This window comes from Bubalus kerabau, chromosome 13, assembly GCF_029407905.1.
Source record: "Bubalus kerabau isolate K-KA32 ecotype Philippines breed swamp buffalo chromosome 13, PCC_UOA_SB_1v2, whole genome shotgun sequence".
Lineage (NCBI taxonomy): Eukaryota > Metazoa > Chordata > Mammalia > Artiodactyla > Bovidae > Bubalus > Bubalus kerabau.
In genome coordinates this window covers 33,975,207-34,001,687 of record NC_073636.1, presented here as the reverse complement: position 1 = coordinate 34,001,687, position 26,481 = coordinate 33,975,207, and the positions used below count along the sequence as shown (strand labels likewise).

Sequence of the window (26,481 nt, the reverse complement as noted above, 5' to 3'; positions counted from 1 at the left end):
ATTAAGTAAGTTAAGTGAAAGTTGCTCAGTCATATCTGACTCTTTGGGACCCCATGGACTAGACAGTCCATGGAATTCTCCAGGTCAGAATTCTAGAGTGGGTAGCCTTTCCCTTCTCCTGGGGATCTTCCCAACCCAGGGATCGAACCCAGGTCTTCCACATTGCAGGTGGATTCTTTACCAGCTGAGCCACAAGGAAAGCCCAAGAATACTGGAGTGGGTAACCTATCCTTTCTCCAGGGGATCTTCCTGACCCAGGAATCGAACCAGTGACTCCTGCACTGCAGGCAGATTCTTTACCAACTGAGCTATCAGGGAAGCCCCCAGTTCAATTCCTGGGCCGGGAAGACCCACTGGAGAAGGGAGAGGCTACCCACTCCAGCATTCTTGGGCTTCTCTGGCGGCTGAGACAGTAAAGAATTCACCTGCAAGGTGGAAGACCTAGGTTCGATCTCTGGGTTGGAAAGATCCCCTGGAGAAGGGAAAGGCTACCCACTCCAGTATTCTGGCCTGGAGAATTCCATGGACTGTATGTAGTCCATGGGGTTGCAAAGAGTTGGACATGACTGAGCGACTTTCACTTTCACTCTCCTGCATTGCAGGCGGATTCTTTACCAGCGGAGCTGCCAGGATGATTCTACTTAAATCACATTTTCTAAATGATACAATGAAAGAGCTTATCAAGGATAGGAATGATGAGAGGGAACAGGGAGACCTTTGTGGTGAGTGGAAGGTTCTGGGTATTGGCTGCAGGGAAGGTTACACAAATGCACACATGTGATAAGATGGCACTTATGTGCAACACAACTGTATCCATGTCGAAGTCCTGATTTCCACATGGTTCCATTGTTGTGTAAGATGTTACCTTTGGATGGAACAGGATAGTGGTACCCAAGGCCTCTCTCCACCATCTTCACAGCTTCCAGGGAACCTACAGTTACTTCGGAAGAGAAGGGATGATGGCTGCAAAGAGCTGTCTGGATTGTGACATCAGGTCTGATATCCTCTGGGGTGGGAACTGTAGTGAAGCTCCAGGCTCCCGCTCTTACACTTCCCCCACACCCCCAACACCCTGGCCCACCTGGCAGTTAGAAAACTATCATTTTCAAAGTTCTTGCAGTTTTGGTCTTCCAAGGAAATATGAAGTTCTCTTAGGACAAAAATGCTCCTTTTCCTGGGGAAAAAAAAAAAAAATGACCACTTTAGACTGGAGACAGTAAAATTAAGAACCAGCTGAGGAAACTGAATGTAATTTGGAAAAGACATGGAAGTTAGCATTTCTCTTAGTAACATGAAGTGAGTGTGTGTTCACAGCATGGCGTGGTTGTTTTCTGTGGAGAAATGTCTTGTTTTGGGGGGGTGTGTACTATATGGTATAAGCTCCAATACTTTGGCCACCTATTGCGAAGAGTCGACTCACTGGAAAAGACCCTGATGCTGGGAGAGATTGAAGGCAGGAGGAGAAGGGGACAGCAAAGGATGAGATGGTTGGATGGCATCACTGACTTAATGGACATGAGTCTGAGCAAACTCTGGGAGATGGTGAAGGACAGGGAAGCCTGGCGTGCTGCAGTCCAAGGGGTCGCAAAGAGTCGGACACTACTGAGTGACTGAACAACGACATACGACATGGTGCCTGTGGATGATCTTGTTCTTACAGCACCAGGCATGTGCTTTGCTGTTTCCAAGAAGATGGCATTGAACAGAGAGGAGGATGCGAAGGACAGGCGGGCCTGCTTCTCCCCTGGCCCGGGAAAAGAGACAGGGCAGATGGGCCGAGTCAGACTTGCCATCTCACACATGATGCTGTTTATGACAGAAGATTCTAGAACATTCCAACCCTGGAACTATACGTTCTATGGGATCACGGTGGGCTCTGCAGCCAATCCGCCTGGACTCAGAGGTCAGCCTCTGCCCCCACGCACTGTGGAGTCATGGCTCAGTCACTAACATGCCCACGCCCTTCTCCGCAACTGTTCAGTGGGCACAGTGACAGTAACTGCCTCGGAAGGCTGTGGGCATCCAAGACTTAGAGGAGCTAAGTAAGCTCTGCAATTTTATCCTCCTCCCAGTGTTCTGGGGAAGTCTCTCAAATGCCCAAGGACGCACGAATTTCTGTGTCGCCTGGGAAGATGGTTTGGGGCCAAGAACTGAGCTTGGAGTGGGCAGGCGGGGAAGTGCTGTCTTCTCTGTGAGCCTCCTGTCTGCTTCCCTGGACCCTGCGGCAAGGAGACGGCCACCTGGAGGCTTCCGATAGTGGGGGCACATTCTCCCCAGCTCCGTGGACCCAGCGGGTAAGCTAGGGTAAGGAAAAGGGGCCCTGGGTCAGGTTTGGGTCTGTGGCCTCAGAGCAGCTACTCCTGAGAGAAGCTGAGAGTCCGTCCCTTTCTCTTCCGTGTGTGCTCAGGCCACAGCCCTTGGCTGTTCTACTGCACAGTGTCATCTGAGGACCGGGTCTTACTCTCTCTCCCCCTCAGACTTTCTCTGGCAGCCCTGAGTTCCTGGCCTTTCTGTGATCCCCACCTTTCCCATCGCCCTCCACCAGGAGGGAGAGGTAAGTCCCTCCAGCTTCCATCAGCCACACGGCCCTGCCCACCTTTGCCAGGACAGGGCCCGGGCTGTAGTTCATGTGAGAAATTCCTCACTGGGTGGTAGGGACAATTCCACAGGTAACGTCCCTGGAGGAGGGACAGAGGCAGAAGGTTTGCTCACTTGGACTGTGTGTGCCTCATGAGGAGAAACGTGTCAAGTTCTTTATCAAGGCTTCTCTCCTGGGTACCCCCTCCGCTGACTCCCAGGCTCTGTGGCCCTGAGGTTTGGAGCCTGACCAGCACAGACACAACCCCTGAAGCCGTATGTTTTACTGGGAATTGCCAGAGAAAAAAACAGTGGCTCAGACTGAATTCTATTTATTCCAGTGGGCTCGCTGCAACAAAGTATCTGTTGTTGCTGCTGCTGCTAAGTCACATCAGTTGTGTCCAACTCTGTGTGACCCCACAGACCGCAGCCTACCAGGCTCCCCAATAAATACATGAAAAGATGTTCACCATCATTCATTATTCAGTTCAGTTCAGTTCAGTCGCTCAGTCATGTCTGACTCTTTGCGACCCCATAAATCACAGCATGCCATGCCTCCCTGTCCATCACCATCTCCCAGAGTTCACTCAAACTCACGTCCATCGAGTCAGTGATGCCATCCAGCCATCTCATCCTCTGTCGTCCCCTCTTCCTCCTGCCCCCAATTCCTCCCAGCATCAGAGTCTTTTCCCATGAGTCAACACTTCGAGTGAGGTGGCCAAAGTACTGGAGTTTCAGCTTTAGCATCATTCCTTCCAAAGAAATCCCAGGGCTGATCTCCTTTAGGATGGACTGGTTGGATCTCCTTGCAGTCCAAGGGACTCTCAAGAGTCTTCTCCAACACCACAGTTCAAAAGCATCAATTCTTCGGCTCTTAGCTTTCTTCATAACCACTGGAAAAACCATATGCAAATCAAAACTACAATAAGGAATTACCTCATACCAGTCAGAATGACCATCATCAGAGAGTCCACAAACAACAAGTGCTGGAGAAGGGGTGCACTGCTGGCGGGAATGTAAACTGGTACCACCATTATGGAAGACAACATAAAGATTCCTTTAAAAACTAGGAATAAAACCACTTTTAGGCATATACCCTAAGGAAACCAAAGCTGAAAAAGACACATGTAGCCCAATGTTCATTGCAGCACTATTCATAACAGCTAGGACATGGAAGCAACACAGACGTCCATCAACAGATGAATGGATAAAGAAGCTGTGGTACATATATACAATGGAATACTGCTGCTGCTGCTAAGTCACTTCAGTCGTGTCCAGCTCTATTCGACCCCATAGACGGCAGCCCACCAGGCTCCCCCGTTCCTGGGATTCTCCAGGCAAGAACACTGGAGTGGGTTGTCATTTCCTTCTCCAGTGCATGAAAGTGAAAAATGAAAGAGAAGTCATTCAGTCGTGTCTGACTATTAGCGATCCCATGGACTGCAGCCTACTCAGCCATAAAAAGGCATGCATTTGAGTCAGTTCTAATGAGGTGGATGAACCCAGAGCCTATTTATACAGAGTGAAATAAGTCAGAAAGAGAAAAACAAATATCATGTATTAACTCATATATATAGAATCTAGAAAGATGGTACTGATGAACCTGAATCTTCAGGACAGCAATACAGATGCAGACATAGAAAACAGACTTCTGGACACAGGCTGCGGAGAGGAAGGAGAGGGTGAGATGAGTGGAGAGAGTAACATGGAAGCATATACACTACCATATGTAAAATAGACAGCCAATGGGAATTTGCTATATGACTCAGGGAACTCAAACTGGGGTTCTGTAATAACCTAGAGGGGTGCAAAAGGATGGGAGGTGGGAGGCAGATTCAAGAGGGAGGGGACATATGTACCCCTATGGGTAATTCATGTTGATGTGTGACAGAAATCAAACCAATATTGTAAAGCAATCATCAATCAATTAAAAACAAATAAATATTTAAAAATCTGTTGTTTCTGCCTGTCCAATACATATCCATTCCCCCTTCTCTAGAATAGCCCCCAGATTTTCCTTGGGGACCCACTCTCCCTACAACCTCAATGATCATTCTTGGATCGATGAGAAGACTTCTGCGAAGTCATGAACAAGGTTTTGCTCTTAAAAAGAGATGCAAGAAAGGGCTTAAAGTCTCCATTTCAGGTAATGTTTTTCTTTTTCAAAGTTGTTTGGTTATTCTAGGTCCTTTGCATTTCCATTTGAATTTTAGAATCAGTGGACGGTTTCTACATAAAAACTACTGGAATTTTGGTAGATATTGCCTTAAATCTACAGACATTTTAAAATTTATATTGAGTCTACTGATACCATAACAGGGTAAATATATTTCTCAGTTTTTTAGGTCTTGTTTAATTTCTTTCAACAATGTTTTGCAGCTTGCAGTGTACAGATCTTACATATTATCTTTTGTCAAATTTATTCCTAATTTCATATGTTTGATGCTATTGTATTAGGTTGGTGCAAATGCAATTGCAATTTCGGACTGTGAATTTTTAAATCACTGTAACTAGGCTCAAACACATCTTTATTAATCAAAATAGGAACCATTACAATCAACATATTTTGCCAACAAGAAATAAGTTTATTACTGTAGCTTAATAGGCTGAGGCTCAAAATTCGACAAACTCTTGAAAGCATTTTCTGCCTTCTGATGGTTGTGCAAGCATTTTCCCTGCAAAAAGTTGTCGAGATGCTTGAAGATGTGGTAGTCGGTTGCCAACAGGTTAGGTGAATATGGCAGATGAAGCAAAACTTCGTAGCCCAATTCATTCAACTTTTGCAGCATTGGTTGTGTGACATGCAGCTGGGTGTTGTCGTGGAGAAGATCTGGGCCCTTTCTGTTGACCAACGCTGGCTGTGGGTGTTCCAGTTTTCAGTGCATTTCATTGATTTGCTGAGCATACTCCTCAGATGTAATGGTTTCACCAGGATTCAGAAAGCTGTAGTGGATCAGACAGGCAGCAGGCCACCAAACAGCGGCCATTACCTTTTTTTGGTGCAAGTTTGGCTTTGGGAAGTGATTTGGAGCTTCGATTCAGTTCAGTCATTGAGCTGATTGTCTCCAGTTGCCATATAAAATCCAATTTTCATTGCATGTCACAATTCAACAGAGAAATGATTCATGGTTGTTGCGTAGAATAAGAGAAGACAACACTTCAAAATGATGATTTTAAATTTTTGGTCAGCTAATGAGGTGTCCACTTATCAAGATTTTTCACCTTTCCAATTTACTTCAAATGTCCAATGACTGTAGAAAGGTCGATGTTGATTTCTTTGGCAACTTCTCATGTAGTTGAAAGAGGATCAGCTTCAATGATGCGCTCAGTTGGTTGCTGTCAACTTCCGATGGCCAGCCTCTCAACTCCTCATTTTCAAGGCTCTCATCTCCTTAAAAAACTTCTTGAACAACCACTGTACTATACATTCATCAGCAGTTCCTGGGCCAAATGTGTTTTTGATGTTGCAAGTTGCCTCCACTGCTTTATGACTTATTTTGAACTTGAATAAGAAAATTGCTCTACTTTGCTTTTTGTCTATCATTTCCATAGTCTAAAATAAATATAAAATACACAGCAAGTAATGTCATTAACAAAGATAAAGTGAGAAATGTGCATTAAAATCATGTATAACATAACCACATTTATTTAAGAATGTAATACATTATCAAACAACAAAGTTCAACAATGCAAAACTGCAATTACTTTTGTACTTGGGCTTCCCAGGTGGCACTAATGGTAAAGAACCTGCCTGCCAATGCAGGAGACGTAAGAGACTTGGGTTCAATTCCTGGGTCAGAAGATTCCCTGGAGGAAGGCCTGGCCACCCACTCCAATATTCTTGCCTGGAGAATTGCATGGATGGAGGAGCCTGGCAGGCTACAGTCCATAGGGTTGCAGAGTTGGACATGACCGAGGTGACTTAGCATGCAATATATGATATTTTTAAATTACAATTCTGGATAGCTTATTGCTGGTATATATAAATAAATTTTATTTCTGTATTATTAATATTGTATCCTACAGGCGTGCAATATTTACTTATTAGTTGATCATATTGACCATAGACGGTCATACTGTCTGCAAAGAATGATACCTTTTGCTGCCCCCTTTCCAGTCTGAGGGCTTCTCTTATCGCTCAGTTGGTAAAGAATCCACCTGCAATGCAGGAGACCCTGGTTCAATTCCTGGGTTGGGAAGATCTGCTGGAGAAGGAATAAGCTGCCCACTCCAGTATTCTTGGGCTTCCCTTATCGCTCAGTTGGTAAAGAATCAACCTGCAATGCAGGAGACCTGGGTTCGATCCCTGGGTTGGGAAGATCCCCTGGAGAAGGGAACGGCTACCCACTCCAGTATTCTGGCCTGGAGAATTCCATGGACTGTCTAGCCCATGGGGTCGCAAAGGGTCGAACATGATTGAGCGACTTTAACTTTCCAGTCTGAATGTCCTTTATTTCTCTAGTACAAACATCGAATAGAAGTTGTGAGAGCAGGCATCTTTGTCTTCTTTCTGATCTTTGGAAAAGGAAAGGATTTCACCTTTCACCATTAATTATAACATTCAGAAAACGAAGATCATGGCATCCGGTCCCATCACTTCATGGGAAATAGATGGGGAAACAGTGGAAACAGTGTCAGACTTTATTTTTGGGGGGCTCCAAAATCACTGCAGATGGTGACTGCAGCCATGAAATTAAAAGACGCTTACTCCTTGGAAGGAAAGTTATGACCAACCTAGATAGCTTATTCAAAAGCAGAGACATTACTTTGCCAACAAAGGTCTGTCTAGTCAAGGCTATGGTTTTTCCAGTGGTCATGTATGGATGTGAAAGTTGGACTGTGAAGAAAGCTGAGTGCCAAAGAATTGATGCTTTTGAACTGTGGCGTTGGAGAAGACTCTTGAGAGTCCCTTGGACTGCAAGGAGATTCAACCAGTCCATTCTGAAGGAGATAAGCCCTGGGATTTCTTTGGAAGGAATGATGCTAAAGCTCAAACTCCAGTACTTTGGCCACCTCATGCGAAGAGTTGACTCATGGGAAAAGACTCTGATGCTGGGAGGGATTGGGGGCAGGAGGAGAAGGGGACGACAGAGGATGAGATGGCTGGATGGCATCACTGACTCGATGGACGTGAGTCTGAGTGAACTCCGGGAGTTGGTGATGGACAGGGAGGCCTGGTGTGCTGTGATTCATGGGGTCGCAAAGAGTCGGACATGACTGAGCGACTGAACTGAACTGAACTGAACTGATACATTTGTTTCATAGCTGCCTCTTATTCCGCTGAGAAAGTTCCCTTCTACTACCGGAGTTTTGTTTTTTAATCAGAAATAAATGTTGGGCTTTGTTAAATGTTTTTTCTATGGCTACTGAGATAATTATATAATTTCTTCTTTGACTCGCTGGTTAGTTATAAATGTGTCATTCCATGTATAATTATTTGGAGATTTTCCAAGTTTCTGTCACTGATTTGTGATTTAATTCCACCATGGTCAGAGAACACATTTTACAGGACTTGAATCTTGACTTTTTTTAGTCTCAGACTGGAGTGTGACCCATCTTGGTACATCTTCGCATGCACTAGCAAGGAAAGTGTGTTCCGCTGTTGTTGGGTGATGTGATCTGTAAACGTCAATCAGGCTGAGTTGGTGGAGGGTGTCATCCAAGTTGTCTACATCTTTGCTGATCTTCTGTCCACTTGTTCTACTGATGAGTGACAGCATGGTGTTGAATCTGACTGTAATTGTAGGTTTGTCTGTTTCCTCTTGCAAGTCTATTAGTTTCTGTTTTATCTATTTTGAAGCTTTGTTATTCAGTGCATAAACATTTAGAATTGCTATGTCACCCTGATGAATGGATACCTTAATCATTATGAAAGGACACTTTTTAATGCCTGATATATTATTTGTTCTATAATCTGCTTTGTCTGATACGAATATTCTTTCTCTAGCTTTCTTTCGATTAGGAGCTAGCATATCTTTTTTCAATCCTTTCACTCTTAACCTACTTGTGTCTTAATAACATCACCTTTCTTGAAGCATACAACCTTCTCCTGGTTAGAGTCCTCAGCTTCTTCACATATACAACAATGAACAGGGCCCATCAATCTTCCTTCACACTCATGCTCAATTTTCTCCTTGACCTTGATGGGGATTAAATGGAGGCAAATGGTAGGGCTGAGGCAGAGCATACAGAGAGGAGCTTTAGTTCACCCTGCCATAAACACTATCTTATAACTTAGGTTGAATCCCATCACACATCAGCCATATGTCCTTGGGCAAGCTCCTTAACCACTCTGAGCCTCAGTTTCCCCATCAACAAAATGAACTGAATAATGTCGGCTTGGTAGAGTTATAAATAATCTGTGCATAATGCCTTCCCCAGGGTCCAAAGCTCATTTGGTGATAGATACTAACCCGCTGTTATTATTACTTCTATATTAATGTATGTACCATACACATGAATATATTTACATTACAAATCAACCTCTTATGTGAGTACAAAGCAGTCATCATACTTTTTTTTTAATTAACTTGCTGTGCCAGGGAGGTAATAAAAGGAATGAAATCAGCATGTTTTTTCCAACGTGCTTGTCATAAATTAAGCCCCTAGTCAAGTGCCCTTCTCAGGGAGGTTTGGCTAAGGGAGCTTGCTCTCAAATCATGTGATTATGACTCCAACCTTGCAGAACCTTGACAAGGAACAAGGGTCCTAGGCTTTCATAGGGCGCTGCCCCTGGGTCTTTTGCATCTGACATATTAATTCCTGCCTCTTCCTGTAAAGATAATTCATGCTCCTTGGCAGCATTGTGGAAGGTACAATGCCTGGTGCCAGGAGTCTCCTGCAAACTTCGGCAGGGCCGTATTATAATGTACCACTAGATTAATCCAGCCATCTAAAATGTATTTTTTAAGAGCCAAAGGTCTTTCCCATGAATAACCTGGCGAGTACTTGAGCTTCATTATAATTTCCCTCTAATGGAGTTTGGGGAAATGAAATGGGAGTTATTAGCCGAATTTATAAGACTGTCTCCTGAGAAAAGAGGGGATGACTTAGCAGACGAGGTGCACTGGCTAACTCCCTGGCCCAGGAGACAGAGCCAGCCTCCAGTTTGCAAACACAAAAATATCCCCACCTGATACCCACTTTCCTGTGCTCCCAGTACAGGGCCGGCGGCGCATTTAGAACCAGAGGGAGCGCTGCACACACACCCCTCAGTGGGCTCCTCTCCATGTTCAGAATCCTACTCTGCAAGCCCACCTATGGGTTTTTGTCCAAAAGAATTGAAATCAGAATCTCAAAGAGGTCTTAGCACTCCAGTGTTCATTACAGTATCACTCACGACAGTCAGGGCGTGGAATGACCTAAATGTCCGGCAACAGATGAACAGATGAAGAAGATGCGACAGGGACATGCAAAGGAACACCATTCAGACTTCAGAGAGAGAAATTCTGCAAAATGGGACAACACAAGTGAAGCTTGAGGACATTATGCTCAGTGAATAAGTCAATCAGAAAAAACCTTGGTTCCACTTATATGAGGTATGTGAAATGAAAAAGTCAAATTCCTATGGTATCAAAGAGTAGAACGCTGGTTACAGAGACTGGAAACAGAGGGGAAAGGGAAGTTACTGAGGGACAAGCAGGAAGTTTCAGTCAAGTGAGATGAACAAACCCTAGGGTTTGCTGTAAGCACTGAACCAAAAGTCAACAATCATGGATTATGATCATCTGATGTCACTTACAGGATACGTGAGATATAGCGACACCAACAAACTTGTTTATGAAACACAGAATCACAGATGTAGAGAACAGATTTGTGGTTATCAAGGGAGTCGGGGAGGGACAAATTAGGAGTTGGGGATTAACAGATACAAACTGCTATATATCAAATAGATAAACAACAAGGATCTACTGTATAGCACAGGGAACTATAACCAATATCCTGTAACAAGCCATAATGGAAAGCTGAAGCACTTGATTATACAGAAGAAACTAACACAAGATTGTAAAGCCTCTATATATCAATAAAAATAATAGTAAATTTAAATAAATTTTTTAAAAAATAATAGATTATATACTTAAAAGTCTGTTTGCAGTTCCCTGGTGGTCCAGAAATTAGGACTCAGCGCTTTCATTGCTGGGGCCTGAGTACACCCCCTAGTCAGGGAAGTAAAATCCTACAAGCCAGAAAAACAAAACCAAAATTTTGTTAAGTGGATGGATCTCAAGTTAAGTGTTATTAACACACCAACGTTTTTAAAAGTTCATAATAAAGTTAAACATTAAAAAAAAAATTACCCCACCACAAGAGACCATGGTGTTGGTGATCCCACTGGAGCCTACATGAACACATTCTCCTGCTGGTATCTGGAGAGTTTTAAAACCACCTCACTGAAGGGCAGAGGCACCTTCAGGAGGGAGTATCTCGAACAAGAAAACGGCTGAATGAGGCTCTTGAAGGATAGAGACTCACGTTCCCTCCAGGGGAGTCGGGAGCCATCATCTAGGGAGAAACAGTCCCGGAGGGCAGGGAGTGACAGAGGATAGGGCCCCCAGGGACACACCCAGGACCCTGGGTGCCCAGGAGGAGGAGGGCTCCAGGGGCCGGGAGGGGGGACAGGCTGCGTCTGCCTGAAAGAGAACTCTCACCACGGCTCTTAGATCATAAGGAACTCAGGGTGGAGAGAGGGACCACGAACAGCAATGACATGGACATTGCTACTGAGCACATGTGTTCACATTAGCACATGTGATCACTCAGTAGCACATTGCTACTGAGTTCATGCAGGTGGTCCTAACAGAGGACCACAGGCTGGAGGCTTAAACAATGTGGAGGCTGGAAGCCCAGGATCAGTGCGTCGGCAGGGAAGGTCTCCTCCCAGGCCTCTCTCTGGCTGGGAAACGCCATCTTCTCCCTGTATCCTCACGTGGTCTCTCTTCTGTGTGTGTCTGTGTCCTAATCAACTCTTCTTTTAAGGACACCAATCATATGGGATTAGGGTCCATACCAGGGACCTCATTTTCATGTAATCACCCTTATAAAGAGTCTCCAAATACTTTCAACTCTCCTGAGGTTCTGGGGGTTAGGATGTCAATGAGTGTTTGGGGGATGTAAATCAGCCCACTGGACTGTAACTCTTAGAATCTGTATGCTTATCCTGTAAAGCCACAATGAGTCCCATTCATAGGTGTTCCCTGGGCTTTCTCATGCACCTGATCTGCAAAGCGTACCTGTGAGATAGGCAGCATCACGGTCCACACTTTAGAGATGAGGACATGAGGCCCAGAGCGGCCAAGCAATTCACCTGGTTTGAAGGCAGGACTGACCACAGCCCGCCTGCAACCTGAGGCTGCACCTTAGATCACATCACCTGCTTCTATTCCCGGGCTTGTTACAGAAAAATGTGCAGGACCTAGAAGAGAGAGGAGATGATGACTAAATAAAAGTCACTCACAGTCCCACCCGTCTGGACTCTACACGTAGACTCGGATTCTGCTGTGCAGTCTCCCTGTCCCATCTGACATCAGCTTCCTTAACTCGGGCTAACGTCCTGAATGTCACTTTGCTGGGGACAGAGCCAAAGGAGAGCTAATGACACTTGAAAACTGTGTCCATGAGACTTCAAGGATGGGGACATCGATGATGCTATGGTGCTGGGTGTGAAAAGCTGATTCCTATACACTGTCTGCAGGATGAGCCCAATTGAAACAAACAAACAAACAAAAAAGACAATACCAGATTGCTAAGTGTAGATCTCTGGCTCAGGCGGAACCATGGGTGATATTAATTTTCCTCCAAGATTACCTGTATTTATTTCCTGTTTCTCAAATGTGCTATCATGAGTGTGTGGACAAAATGACCTCTGTGAGCAGAAATGAAAACAATAAATGTCGTGAGAGAAAAACTACCCCACGCCCACTCACCACACTGCAGGTGCAATTCACTGATGGGGCCTCAGTTCTGGAAGATTCCTCCATATGCATTTGGAAAGGAAAACAAAGGCAGCACACAGTGTCTGTGAGGAAGTCTCTTGGCAACAACATCCTGAGTGAGAAGTGATAAAAGAACCACATTCCTAAAAGCAGCCCGAAGCGGCCACTCAAATAGTAAAACTGACGCAGGGGTTTGAAAACAAAGTCCCAGCTTTCAGCCGGCGTTTCCTGAGCCAGTGAGTGCAGCCACCGAGGAAGAGGAAGCTGGTGCCCCCAGAACCCCCCGGGGGCCCTGTGCTGCACCCACGCTGAGGCCCCTAAGGCCAGAGGTCTCCATGCTGACACCCCAGGTGGAGGAGCACCTGCCTCAGGTGCCCTTGGGGACCCAGCCCACAGCTCTGTGGCTCTGTCTGCCCCCCCGCCGGTGCCTGGTCCAGGGAGAGGGGGGCTCCCAGGCTCCTAGTCCAGGGAGCAGGGTGCACTTGGATGGGGACCTGGGCAGGCCAGGGTTGAGGCTGGGCTCAGGTCCCACCTTGGGCCACCTGCTTCCTGCCAGGCTGCAGAGCCAGGCAGACACAATGGGCAGGCCCCACGTCAGATTCTTAGGGGAAGAAACTCACTCTTTGTGGACTGAGCGATCAGGACAGGATATCTATAACGGTTTAAAGAAAAAAAAAAAAAGCCTGGGCTGCAACCCCCTCTTTCCCCAAGCACTTCCGAAATGTCGTGCAACACACCCAGCTCTTTAAATATCCAAACCCAGAATAAATGTGCCAACAGCATTTCCCCCGGCAACCTGGGCCCAATGGCTGCCGGCTGAGTCAGGCTCCGAGTGACGGAGCTGGAGCGGGCCGCCCAGATCAACAGGCTCGGCGGAGACCGGGGCGCCCAGCACTCAGCACTCCCGCCCTGATGCCCTCTCCCCAAAGTCCCTGCCCCCGTCAGGGGACACCTGGGTGTCCCTAACCACTGTGAACCCTGCCTTCCCACAGTGGGGGGCACTCCCCGCTCTTGCGCTAGTAAATGAGCTACAGCATTGAGGGAAGAAAAGGACCTGGTGTAAGTTACACAATTGGTTCCGGGCAGAACCGGGCTAAACCCTGGCACTGATTCCCATCCTCCTGCTTGTCCCTGGACAAAGTGGCCACTTGGACCCGACACCTCTTTGTGGGGGGGGCTGTCCCACGACCAAGCGGGTGACGGCTCTGGACTGGACACTGTGTTTTAGGATCCTTACAAATACGCTTAGACAGGCATTTCTCCTAAGAATTTTGAATGTCTACCCAGTTGAATTATACATGCTACATGCTAAGTCGCTTCAGTTGTGTCTGACTCTTTGCAACCACACAGACTATAGCCCACCAGGCTCCTCTGTCCATGGGATTCTCCAGGCAAGGATCCTGGAGTAGGTTGCCATATCCTTCTCCAGGAGATCTTCCCAACCAGGGACCAAACCCACGTCTCTTATGTCTCCTGAACTGGTAGTCCAGTTCTTTGCCTCTAATGCCACCTGGGAAGTCCAGTTGAACTATATATATGTATGTGTGTTTTTTTTGCAATTTCTGGTTTTCCGTTAAAACATGTTTTGGCCTCTGATTGAATACAGTGTCTACCAGACCTCAAGGTGTGAGACAGATACAAGCAGAGTTGATTTGGTTGAGGTCGGGGCTGGGGCTCAATGCTCATTCACCCAGAGACATATCCTGGGACCCTGAACAATGGACCGGGTATTAATAGTATTCTATGGGCTCACATACCTGAGAACCCCTGATTCACCATCATGTGAGTCTGCATAGTGGAAGGAACATCCTTAGGGTTTGACTCACTCCTTCTCTGCTTCCAGTAGAAAATAAGGATGAGAAGAGGTTGTGGACCTGAATTAAAATGGAACCAGAGGCTCACAGTGAAATGCGGCAGAGCCAAGCCCAACAGAAATCATTCATTCTTTTGTTAGTCAACAAAAACATGCTAAGCACCTACTGTGTGCCAGCCCCAGTACGAGGCACAGCAAATGATATACAGAAAAGTAATTCAGTCTTTATCCATGTGGAGGTTTATGTTCTAAACAAAATTAACATAAATACAAAAAAATCATAAATGGAAGGTACAATTTATTTTTTCAGGGATCCATTTACATGAGCTACCCTTTCAAGCAGTGGTGATCCAGGACTTCCTGGAAGAAGTGACATATGAAGAAGGGTTTGGTTTTCACAGGTGGCGGGGAGAGGATGGCCCTCTGGAACAAGGAAGCAACAGGCACAAAGGCCCGAGGCCCCCTGGTCGTACAGGCTGACAGCTCCAGGTAGTGCATTGATGGAGTCTGTCGAGTCTGTCCCCTGGCATCTGCCCTGCTGGAAAGCTTAGACATGATCAGGGAAATAGGGAGGGAGCTGGATAGAGCAGCAGAGGGAGATCAGATGCCAGGGTGAGGTTGCAACCAGAGTGCAGAAGGCCTGGGACACCAGACAAGGTACTATCACTCCACACTGTGAACAGTGGGCAGGGGCCAAGGGGCTTTGAGCAGATAAGTGACACCAGAGGGTGGCTTTAGGAAGCCAAGCCCAGCAGGGGTGGGAGGGTGTGAAGGAAGAGGAGAAAGACGCTGGAACTGGGATGGAAAGTTCCTGCCACGGTGGAAGGGACCGCTGATGGGGCACCTGTGGATGGAGACAGTGAGGATGGGAAGGCAAAATAGAGGTGAGAGATTTAAAAAAAAAATTCTCCCAGGAGAATCAGCCAGACCTGGCAAACCCCTGACTTTGGAGGCCAAGGGACAGGTCACAGGGATTAGCAGGCCTGGTCTGGGTGCCTGGGGAGCAGTGGGTGCCTCCTGCACACTTAGGGAAGAGGGCAGGGGTGCTGGGGCTCTGTGGACATGTGGGATGCTTAATTTTTAGGCTGGAAGGTTTTGGGCGTTGGAGGGAAAGTTCAAAGAATCAGATCAACCCTTGAGCAGGGCCTTCTCCCATGCTACACGAGTGGATACAAAAGCCTCTGATGCTGGTGGTGAGATGGTCTGCCTTGGGGTGAGGGTCACCGATTACAGCACCCACATTCCCGAAGCTTCCATCAGGTTCCTGTCCCTCCTCTTCTCCCCTGGAACACGGGGCTCCCAGGGGAGGAAAGCTGGCAAGGAGACTTCCTTATGGCCGATGTGGGCGACACTTACCAGAGCCAGAAAGGGGACTCCCCCAGTCCCGTATCTTCCAGCTGAGCCACGCTGCTGAGGGTAAACAGCAACCAAAACAATCCCAGTTGCTTGCCACTTGGAAGATTATTATCTGAGCAGTTGGTGGATGGGAACTGTTTTTCAAACAAGCTATCAAAACAAACCCAGAGAGCACATGTGCGAGGCCACTGGCCTGTGAGTTGCTGAGGAAGGAAACCGGCAACCCAGTGGCCCCTCCATCACGTGTCCTCCCACCAAGGGGCAGGTCCCCCAGATCACCTGGGGTGGGAGGCCCGGGGCCCAGCAAGGGAGGGTCTGGAGAGTGAGGGTCTGGCGAGTGAGATGCAGAAACTACCTCTGAAAACAGGAAGGCTTAGGTGACTGGGCTGCAAGCCAGTAGGGCAGGGCTGGCGGCCACTTGTCCAGGCCATCACCTGAGAGCCTGAAACTCTTGAGTGCAAACATCAGATGTTATTTATAGCCGTCTGTTGAAATCCGTGTTACAAGGATTATGATGTTTACAAGGATGAATCGTAGGTACATCTCCTCTCTCACCCTTCCAGCTCAGCCTAGAGATGTTTTCATGTGCAGACTTCTCTTTCTTGAGCTCATTCTTCTTTAAAAAAAAAGAAAAAGAAAGAACTCACAAGAGTAGGACAACAAATCGTTCTTATTTAAAACCCTGGTGAGGCCGAGGCACCTGAGCTTCCTGGAGGGAATGAGGAGCAGCTTTCTAAACAAAACTCAGCAGGCTGTCTTAAAGGGGTTTGTCTGCAGTCCTGGTGTTGCGGTGGGGGGTTGTTTCCTAGAGGGAGGGGGAAAAGTGCCCCAGGGCAGAATTCCTCCCTTCCCTCTGTTCTACCCCCAGCATCCCCTACATGAAACTCATAAACGCCCCCTGACTCTTGCCCCCACTTTGTGTTGGCTGCCCTTATTTTCAAATCACAGGCTGTAGTTCGTTCTCACACAGGCGGGTTGGAAGTTCGGAGGAGTCAGTTTAATGAAAAAGGGGAGTGAGGCAGAGCTAGAGAAGAAACTAGTGGTTACAGTGGGGAGGAGGGGGAGGAGGATATAGGGGTGTGGGAACAGGAGGTACAAAACTGCCGGGTTTAAGACGGGCTCAGGGATGTCTTATACAATACAGGGAAGATAGCCAGTATTTTGTAATCGCTGTAAATGGAAAGACATCTTTAAAAACTGTACAAAAATTTTAAAATTGTTTTTTAAAAAATGAAAAATAGGAGTCCTCTGGTGGGCTAGTGGTTAGGATTCCAGGCTTTCACTGCCATGGCCCGGGTTCAACCCCTGTTTGGGGCACTGAGATCCTGTAAGCTGCATGGTGCAAACTCCACCTCCAAAAAATAAAAATTAAACCTTGTCAATGCTGGCCAAAAAAAAACAGTGCTTAAGGAAACACTAGAAATAATGTAAAATCCTCTATGGCCACAGCCTTAAAACTGGATTTCTCTTATGAGTTTGGGGTTAACAGATATACACTACTATATATAAAATAGATAAACAACAACAAGCTACTGTAGAGCAAAGGGAAATACATTCACTATCTTGTAACAACCTATGGAGAAGACTCTGAAAAAGAACAGGTGTATCTGTGGTGGGTTGTGGTTTGGTGGCTAAGTCGTGTCCAACTCTGCGACCCCATGGACCGTAGCCCGCCAGTCTCCTCTGTTCATGGGATTTCCCAGGTAAGAATTCTGGAGTAGGTTGCCATTTCCTTTTCCAGGGATTTTCCCAACCCAGGGATCCAACCTGGGATTCCTGAATTGCAGATAACTTTTTACCATCTGAGCCACCAGGGACCACACCAAACAGATGAACGGATCAAATGAAACATGGACAGGGAGAGGCAGCAGCACGGCTGCAGCTTGCAGACGTGACTGCGTGACACGAGCAGACGGTAGCTGGGGCACTTACTCACCCGAAGACAAAGTGACACCTAATCCATGGGGATCGAGGTCGGAAGAGGGGTCCCACGGGGCTACTGCCTGGGAGCTGGGAGGCCCCATGTCTTGGTCTGGGGGCGGCTACACAGAGTATAAAGGTTAAACAGTGACTCAGGTGTGTGTAAGACCACTGCACTGCACGCAGGCAGGCAGGCCCCTCCACAGAACATCTTAAAGCGGGATGGTGTGTCCTACATGAGCATTTTTGCTTCCTTAACCTAGACATTATATTAAAAAGCAGAGATGTTACTTTGCCAACAGAGGTCTGTATAGTCAAAGCTATGATTTTTTCCAGTAGTTATATAAGGATGTGAGAGCTGAACCATAATGAAGGCTGAGCAACAAAAAATGGATGCTTTTGAACCGCGGTATTGGGGAAGAATCTTGAGAGTCCCTTAGACTGCAAGGAGATCAAACCAGTCAATCCTAAAGGAAATCAGTCCTGAATATTCATTGGAAGGACTGATGCTGAAAGCTGAAGCTCCAACTTTGGCCGCCTGATTGATGCAAAGAGCTCATTAGAAAAGACCCTGATGCTGGGAAAGATTGAAGGCAGGAGGAGAAGGGGACGGCAGAGGATGAGATGGTTGGATGGCATCACCGACTCAAAGGACATATGAGTTTGAGCAAACTCTGGGAGATGGTGAAGGACAGGGAGGCCTGGCATGCTGCAGTCCATGGGGTCGCAAAGAGTCGGACACAACTGAGTGACTGAACAACAACATTTGCTTCCTGTTGCTGCTGTGATAAATTATCACAGAAGCAGCGGCTTAAGACGGCTGAAATGTATGATTGCACTGGAGGTCAGAAACGAACCATCAAAGCATCATCAGGCCTGAGTTCCTTCTAGAGGCTTTGAGGAGGAGCCTTTTCTTGCCTGAACAGCCTATAGAAGCCACCTGTGTCCCTCGCCTCGTGGCCCCTTCTCATATCACTGGAGCCTCTTGCTTCTGTCATCATACCCCAACTGTTGTCAGGTTTCCTTCTTTGCTTTTTTGGCCACGCCCCCACAGCTTGCAGGATGATCCTCAGTCCCGGGACCAGGGACTACCGAACCTGGGCCACTGCAGCGAAGGTGCTGAGTCCTAACCACTGGACCACAGGGACTCCCTGGTTTCCTTCTTGTAAGGATCCTTGCAGTTAACTCTGGGCCCATCTGGATAATCCACAATAATCTCTTCATCTTAAAAGTCCTTAATTTAATCACAGCTGCCAAGTCTTTCCCGCCATGTAAGGTCACATCCTCACAATTCTGGACATGAGGACATGGATGTTTCCAGAGGGGGAAGGGGCATTATTTGGCCTTCATAATAAGGGGACATGGAGGTCAGGCCAAATAAGACCACCAAAGGTATTAGGATAATTAATATAATAGCTGCTGTTGGGACACAAGAACCCCCAAACCTCCATGGCTTTATACAATAACAGGGGCTCTTGTTTTATTTTATGGGTTTTATGGCCATGCTGTGCAGCATGTGGGATCTTAGTTCCCCAACCAGAGATTGAACTCATGCCCCCTGCATCGGAAGTGTAAAGTTTTAACCACTGGACCACCAGGGAAGTCCCCTAATCTAGGCCCAGGATCCCCATAGGAACCTTAGAATTCAGGGTAGCTGTGAACCCAGATGGGAGAAAAAAAATCTTTTATTTTCTCTAAACTTAGCACTTCAATAATAAATGTAGTCAATAAGTCACATTAGTACTGGTAGTATTTGTAATAGAAATTAGACATTTTCACATCAAGTTACAAGTTACTTTGTCTACATCAAAATACCCTTATACTCATCGCTACTTCAAAAGGATTCTGGTTATGAAATCTCCCCCGTATCTTATTTTATAATGGACTAATAAAGAAGTGTACATATTAAATTATCACAATTTTCATATTTTACTAACTGTATTTGACTATGAATTTTAATCTAGTACTCTATTTTACCCACTTTCAGATAACCCCCCAAAAAATGCTTTTTGATTTAAAAAAAAACATTTCTGGGGAGAAATCTACAGGCTTCACCAAATCAACAGAGTGGTCCACAGTACCCACACAGACACACACAAAACACAAACAAAAGAGGCCCTGAAACGCGGGTGTCTTCTTCACTCCCAGAAGTATAACGCAGGCCGGGTGGCACCCTGCACAGCAGCTGTCCCACGGGAAACGTGACCTTCAAGTGACCCCACAGGCCCTGTGGGTGTGGGCTTCTTACTGGGGTGGGAAGCTCCCCCAGACTCCCTGAAGCAACTTCTCCTTCAGATCACAAGCCTGGGGCAGAGGCTCCCCCAGGTCTGCAGGGAGTTATTTATGAAGCACTCCCAGCAAGCCATTTGGGCCAGGGTCCCCAGCCCCTGGGCCATGGCCTGCTAGGAACTGGGCCACACAATAGGAGGTGAGGGGTGGGCGAGTGGATGGCAGCTGCATCTGTCATTACTCACATCGCCGCCTGAGAACCATCCCTCCACCCCCATCCTTGGAAAAACTGTCTTCACCAAAACTGGGCCTGATGCCAAAAAGGTTGGGGACTGCTGGTTTAGGGGACAAAGCTACTTTTTTCAGAGTGTGGGGACCAGGGTAGCCTACACACACCAGTCTAAAGGCTTGATGTGTTTTCATGACTCCTCTGAGCTCATTCTAACTCCACCCTTATGCATCCCCCAGACCAAGCTCGAGCTCCTCGCTCTCTTCTCTCCAAGCATAATGAAGGCAAGAGTCTCTGGTGTGCTCTGCTATGGGACTGGCTTCCCACTCCCTTCCCTGGGTACACAACCCTCAGGCGTTGGCTCACACCTCAGACCTTCCAGACTGCTTCACCACTGACCCATCCCTGACCTCGTTCTTGGTTGCCCGCGGCTCCTTCAGGGAGGTTCAGACCTTACCTTCCAGTCCTGGTTCCCATCACACCTGGACCGCCTCTGAGCTCCTCCAAGACAGCCCTGTGCTACAGTAGGTGGTCTTGCCTCATCCAGACACAGTGACTCATCCGGATGTTTGAGGGGAAGAAGCAGAGACCCCACCTGGGCCATTTATCCTTCTTTCTTCTTTGAAGTCTTCTCCCAGGGTCCCCTTTCTGGTAAAGGCCAAAGGCCCTTCAGTAGAACTAGAGGAAGGGTGCTTTTCCACTCACAACTGTTGACTCCAGGCTCCCACTGGTTTGGGCCATTCTTCTTGGTCCAAACTACAATCTTCTTCCTTTTCCTCTCCCTGTAAGAATCCCTAACCCCATGCTACATGCCTCTGAGAAAAAGGGGAGCCTTGTACCCTGAGAAGCTCACGGTAGAAGGGGCCCTATTCCTATACCACTGGTACCAAGAAAATTCTCCACCCTTCCCTGGAAAGAGGAGCCACCAACCAACCCTCACTCCCACCCGCTCCAGGAGGACCCGCCTGAGACAAGAAATCAAGGCTCAAGTCCAGGATGTGGAGTTGGCCGTGGGGTCTGACTGTGGGTGGGTATGTTGGGGGGGGTCACACGTCCTTTCCCGTGGTCTCACCTGGCCCCACACCTGTGCTTTCCCCCCTCATCTGGCCCCCACAAGCCCCCTGACTTCCCTGTAGCTCAAACAGTAAAGAATATGCCTGCAATGCAGGAGACCAGGGTTCAATCCCTGGGTCAGGAAGATCCTCCAGAGCAGGGAATGGCAGCCCACTCCAGTATTCTTGCCTGGAGAATTCCATGGCAGAGAAGCCTGGCGGGCTACAGTCTGTGGGGTTGCAAAGAGTCAGACATGACTGAGCGACTAACATGCACAGCCCCCTGAGTCCAGATCTCCAAACTGGGGCTGAGAGCAGGAGGGACCCACGTTTGTGGCAGGAAGCCCTGTGCCCTCTCCCTCTGACCGTGAGCCATCTGCCCCCACCCCCACTGCAGGCGGGCTCCGCGCCCACCCCTCACTGCCCAGCGTCTGTCTCTTCCATCGGCCCCTACTGCCTTGCCTCCGAGGCCTTGCCTGTCCCTCCCCTCCGTTTACAAGGCCCAGTGACCATGGGATGGGCCTGGTCCTGCTGCCCCCTCAGAACCACGGTTCAACAACGTGGAACTCACCTTCTTTCCCTGACTCTGCTGCCCCCCCATGTTCAGCACCCAGTGGGTGGTCTGCAGGCCATCGACCCCTGCCTTCCCCCCCACCCCTGCAGCTCCAGCTCTGGCCTGGCCTCTGGACGTGTCTCCACAGCCCCAAGTCCCTCCCTCTGCCCCCACGGCCACCTCCTCACCAGCCAGTGTCCCTCCGGCACTTCCCCGATGGTATCTACAAGGAACTTTGGGAATACCTGTCTGATTATTTCATTCCAAGCAACTCTTACCTGTTTTGAGGCTCTAAAAACTTTTCTAGACTCCTGTTTGCCCACAGGCTTTTCTCAGTCTTGTCCCAGCCCACCTGGCAAAGCCATGCACCCCACCTTCCTCCTCCCACACCCCCACATGAACACCCATGTACCCACACGTGCGCCCATGTACCCACACGTGCACATGCATGTGTAGACTATGCCCATCTGTTCCTTCATATGTGATTAGAGTTGACAAGTCTTTGCACTTGGGAGATGACACCTGTCACCACTTCTTAAGCACATCACACACAGGTTTTCTGAGCTTTCCCCTCTCCACCCCCTGTGACGAGGCTCCACAGCGCCCCCTGTGCGGCACCATGCCTGCTTGCTGGGCAGAGTGAGGACCTTCTGCATCTCTTATGTGTCTGCCTTGATGGGAGAGGCAGGGGGGTGGAGATGACAACCCCTTCTGGAGGGGACAGGAGTCACTAATCTTATGTGTCCCAAGACCAGTACCAGGGCTCAGCATGCTTGCTACAGAAGTGAGTGAGCAGATGTCCCTGCAGTGTTCCAAGTGTTCTCGAAGCTTCTCTGTCACCCCCAGGAAGCTCCAGCCCCAGAGCCACCAGGCTGTGAACACCAGGGGATGATGCAGTCTCAGGCCCCAGCAGAAGCGAGGCAGTGGCCCGGAGGTTGGGGGTGGGGTAGGGGGAAGGGGCTGCCCCGCCTCCTATGGCTGCTGCTGAAACTCACCACAATCACACCCTTCCTAACATCCCTTACACTTGGCTGGGGAAACAGAAAAAGCCCCACTCAGCCCCCGACGTGGCATCACTGAGACCCCAGCCCGTCATCTGAGGTCTCACTTGTCCCTTCGGTCCAGCTCCCCCGGGACCAGGTCATGGGCAAGAGGTGAGGGGTTTACTCCCAGGGGGTGCCTGGACTTCCCTGGGGTGGGGGACAAAGGAGCCAGAGTCCAGAGTCTCCTCAGTTGTGGCCTGGAGGCTCTCACCCCCCCCACCTCCTGCCCTGTCGGAAGCAACACTGCGGTGAAACATTCAGGACTTCTATTTTTTGGAGGAGTCTCATTTGGCTTACAGGGTTGGGTTTTTTTTTTTTTTTTTCCACTTTAATGAACCAAGTATTTGGAAAATTAGCTCACAGAGTCATGCCACCAACACCAAATTAGAGCCATCTGTACAGATAAAACAGTTAGGAGCTTTTGTGCCACTGCGGGCCGAGATGTATGGCTCATTCAGGCTCAGAGGGCCCACTTTATCCCTGAATTCCTTTTTTTTCCCCTAACACAGAAGAAGCCTCAGTCAGCGCGTAGGAAACAGGAAGGAACCCGTTGTTTTAAATAGCAGACGGCAGAGAATTGACTCATTATGGTCTGTTCATTCAGCGAGTGACAGCCAGAAGGCAGCCCGCTCGCCACCCCCCTTTCCCCGAGATGCAGGTCAGGGGGCACGGCCAGGGTTTTCTCACAGTCTGCAAGAATCCAGTGCAAGCCCTTTCCAAGGGAATTGGTGAATGCCAAGGTTTCTATCTTGCCAGGGACTTTACAATATTAGTGTCTTTAAAAAAAAAAGAAGAAGAAGAAGAAGAAGACAAAAACAAGAACGCCAGTAAAACCCTACAAGAATAGCCGGAAGTCAGACATCCTGTGTTTCCCTTCCTCAGCCTGATCTACTCCAAGGAGACAAACACCCTTTCGAGCCTTCCTTTCTTATCTTGGCAACGGTCTATTTTCATTTCTCCGGGATGTGAGGCAGGAGGAGGGGGTGGCCTCTGGGGGAGACAGGGCGCCCCTCAAAGGCAGCCTCACGCAGGGACAGGGGGTGCCCTCGGGGCTGTTAGTCTCAGGAGCCCACAGTTTAATCTGTCTCAAATCCATCGCTGTGACACCCAAGCACACTGATTAGTCCTGCCTGAAGCTATCCTGGCCTCTGAATTTAATTTTTTTTTTAAGTGCACTGTGTTGTTTTCAATGTTCAAACTGGAATCCAGGTGTCAAGACAGGGCCTGAGGGAGATGAGAGCATGAGATCCCAGGGTACTGCAGCTCACATCCGCCCTCCACTGTCCGCATCTTCTTGGTCCAAGGAAACCCAGGGTCACCTAATTTCCAACAGATGAGCTGGGGGACCTTGAAACTGACCTGCCTACATTCTGTTTCCAAGGCTCCCCAGCCATGAAAACCCACAGCCTCGAGATTCCGCAGCCCAGAATACCACACCTCCCAACCCAGGCACCATCGTCAGAGCTCATAGAGCTGTTTGGGCTCTCGTTTTCACCTGAAACCGAGAGTGATTCCTGTTGCCAACAGGAGTAATCTAAACGTCGCTCCACAGCCTGAAACTGTGCAACCATGATGCATAATAAGGAATTTGAAACAGAAAAAATAAGTCACTCCAAGTGTCAGTACACCCCTGGGCCCTGACAGCAGCCGAGTCAGCATTTTCTGGTGACGTCTTTCCCCCCGGGCCCCCTTCTGAATACGCCCCACAGTTAGGGCTCTCAGATTCTCAGGAGGTGGGCTAAAATCCTAGAGGCTGAGGTTAGGGGAAAACCTGGCACGTTTTCATTTTCTTCAAAGCCATTTTGCAAGCCTACAGGTGTCAGTATAAGCCAAAGAATGGGTCTTGTCACAGATGAAAAGTCAGAGTAATCATACCATTTCTTGTCTAAATCTGGACACTGGTGATAGTGAAAAGAAAAGCTATTCATAATTATGCTGAAACACCAAATGTAGAGGGTGACTGTCCCAGGCAACCTGAGACGTATAGTCACCCTGTGAACTGGGAACTCTAAACTGGTGCTGGCTCCAAGGTTGGTCATCCATTTGGTTTCTTTTTAATACGACACCCGAGTGACCCTAAGTCTGATGGGTGGAGGGGTTGAAGAGGCCAAGGAAGGCAGGGGTCAGCCAGCACGCCTAACAGCCACGCGAGAGTCGGGAATAAGGAGCAAGGGGATTTTTTCATCCTGGAAAGGTGGGCTGTACTACAGACTGGAGAAAACCAGGTCACTTTTCTTGCATGAGCTGCCAGCTGCTCTTAGCAAAGTAATTGAGTTCTGCCAGCATCCTCTCCAGCTGCAAAGAACAGCAGAGTCCTGAGTCCTGAGGATGGAATTGCAAGCCAGCCTCTGTGATATCTATCAAAGCAGATAGATATACTCACTCATCCTTGGCTTTTGGTCCAAAGACCCAGGGTGAAGGCGTTCTCTATCGTCCTCTCTAACAGACACAGTGACAGATCCACTGATCTAGATGCTTCCTGTCCTGAGCAAGGCTAGAGGACCAGACCGGAAATCCTTCTAGGCCTCCCATCAACAGACCAGGCCAGCTGTATTGTAAATGACAACATCCTCTGTCTTCAGAGGCAAATTATCTGAAGTAGTTACATTTTAACTTTTCTCTCCTCAGATCTGCCCACCACTTCCACCAAAATCAAAGAGGTCTTAACTGTTTGATGGAAACTTGCTCATTTATTTGAAAAACGTATTCTTTTTTAGGGTAGAAACACTCCACTGGCCTACAAAATGGTATTCTATTACACACCTGATCCTCAACCTCTAGGCAAAAATTACACTGAAATAACACTGAAACGATCCAATGGTTACAAAGATGCAATTATTCTTCCAGAAACATCATACACTGAGTATAGGATCCAAGAAACCTCCTTTATTTTACAACATATTACTTGATAGGGAAAAAGGTCCCCTGTGTAACCATATAAAGAAACAAGGAATAAGCATATTTTTAGTATCCTCATCGGAGAAGGCAATGGCAACCCACTCCAGTACTCTTGCCTGGAAAATCCCATGGACGGAGGAGCCTGGTAGGCTGCAGTCCATGGGGTCATTAGGAGTCAGACACGACTGAAGCGACTTAGCAGCAGCAGCAGCAGCAGCAGCATCCTCATATCAACTGGAATGAATAACAGATTAGAATTTAAAATCAGTTTTTCTCTAGAGTCAGTCCTCATAACAGTACTTCATTTTCCCTGGTTACAGTTACTGTTGGTGGTGATTACCACAGTCTTTTACTAGACTGTGATCTCCCAAAACACAAGGATTCTGTTTTGTTCATGTATTTATTTCCAGAAAGGTGTTCAATAAATATAGGATAAATATGTAAAGTCTAAGTATCAAATTATGGCAATAAACATAAATGGCTAAAATTTCTTCAAAGCCTCAGATTAAATTGAAAAACAAAATCTAGGACTTTTTTTGCTTTTAAGAGTTATATCTAGAGACCTCCCTGGTAGTCCAGTGATTAAGATTCCACACTCCCAATACAGGGGGCTTAACCTCTCGTCAGGAAACTAGATTCCACTTGCCACAACTAAAGAGTTCACATCCAATTAAAAGTCTGTGTTTCACAACTGAGAGTTCACATGCCATAGCTACAGATCCTGCATGCTGCAATAAAAACCAAAGACCCTGTGTGCCACAACTAAGACCCGGCACAGCCAAATAAACAAATAAAAATATTTGAAAGTTATATCTCAAATATAAAATACATGGCCCCCAAATGCTAAATACAATAGGACTATGCTAATCACAGAAAACT

The 26,481-nt window shown here is 47.7% G+C and overlaps 1 long non-coding RNA gene across 3 annotated transcripts; it reads right to left on the bottom strand.

Moving 5' to 3' along the window:
• Positions 1-226: 226 nt before the first annotated feature.
• Positions 227-16,360, bottom strand: LOC129625512 (uncharacterized). 3 transcript variants are annotated; one of them, XR_008701490.1, is made up of 7 exons: positions 15,679-16,360; positions 14,267-14,383; positions 12,501-12,621; positions 11,808-11,989; positions 10,655-10,753; positions 1,082-1,174; positions 227-940 (listed from the first exon to the last, which is right to left on the bottom strand). It is a non-coding gene; the product is annotated as an uncharacterized LOC129625512 (long non-coding RNA). The 3 variants fall into 3 exon arrangements; XR_008701489.1 differs by lacking the exons at positions 227-940; positions 1,082-1,174 and adding an exon at positions 13,130-13,161 and having other exon boundaries at positions 6,477-10,753; positions 15,679-16,359; XR_008701488.1 differs by lacking the exons at positions 227-940; positions 1,082-1,174 and having other exon boundaries at positions 6,477-10,753; positions 15,679-16,352.
• Positions 16,361-26,481: the final 10,121 nt, after the last annotated feature.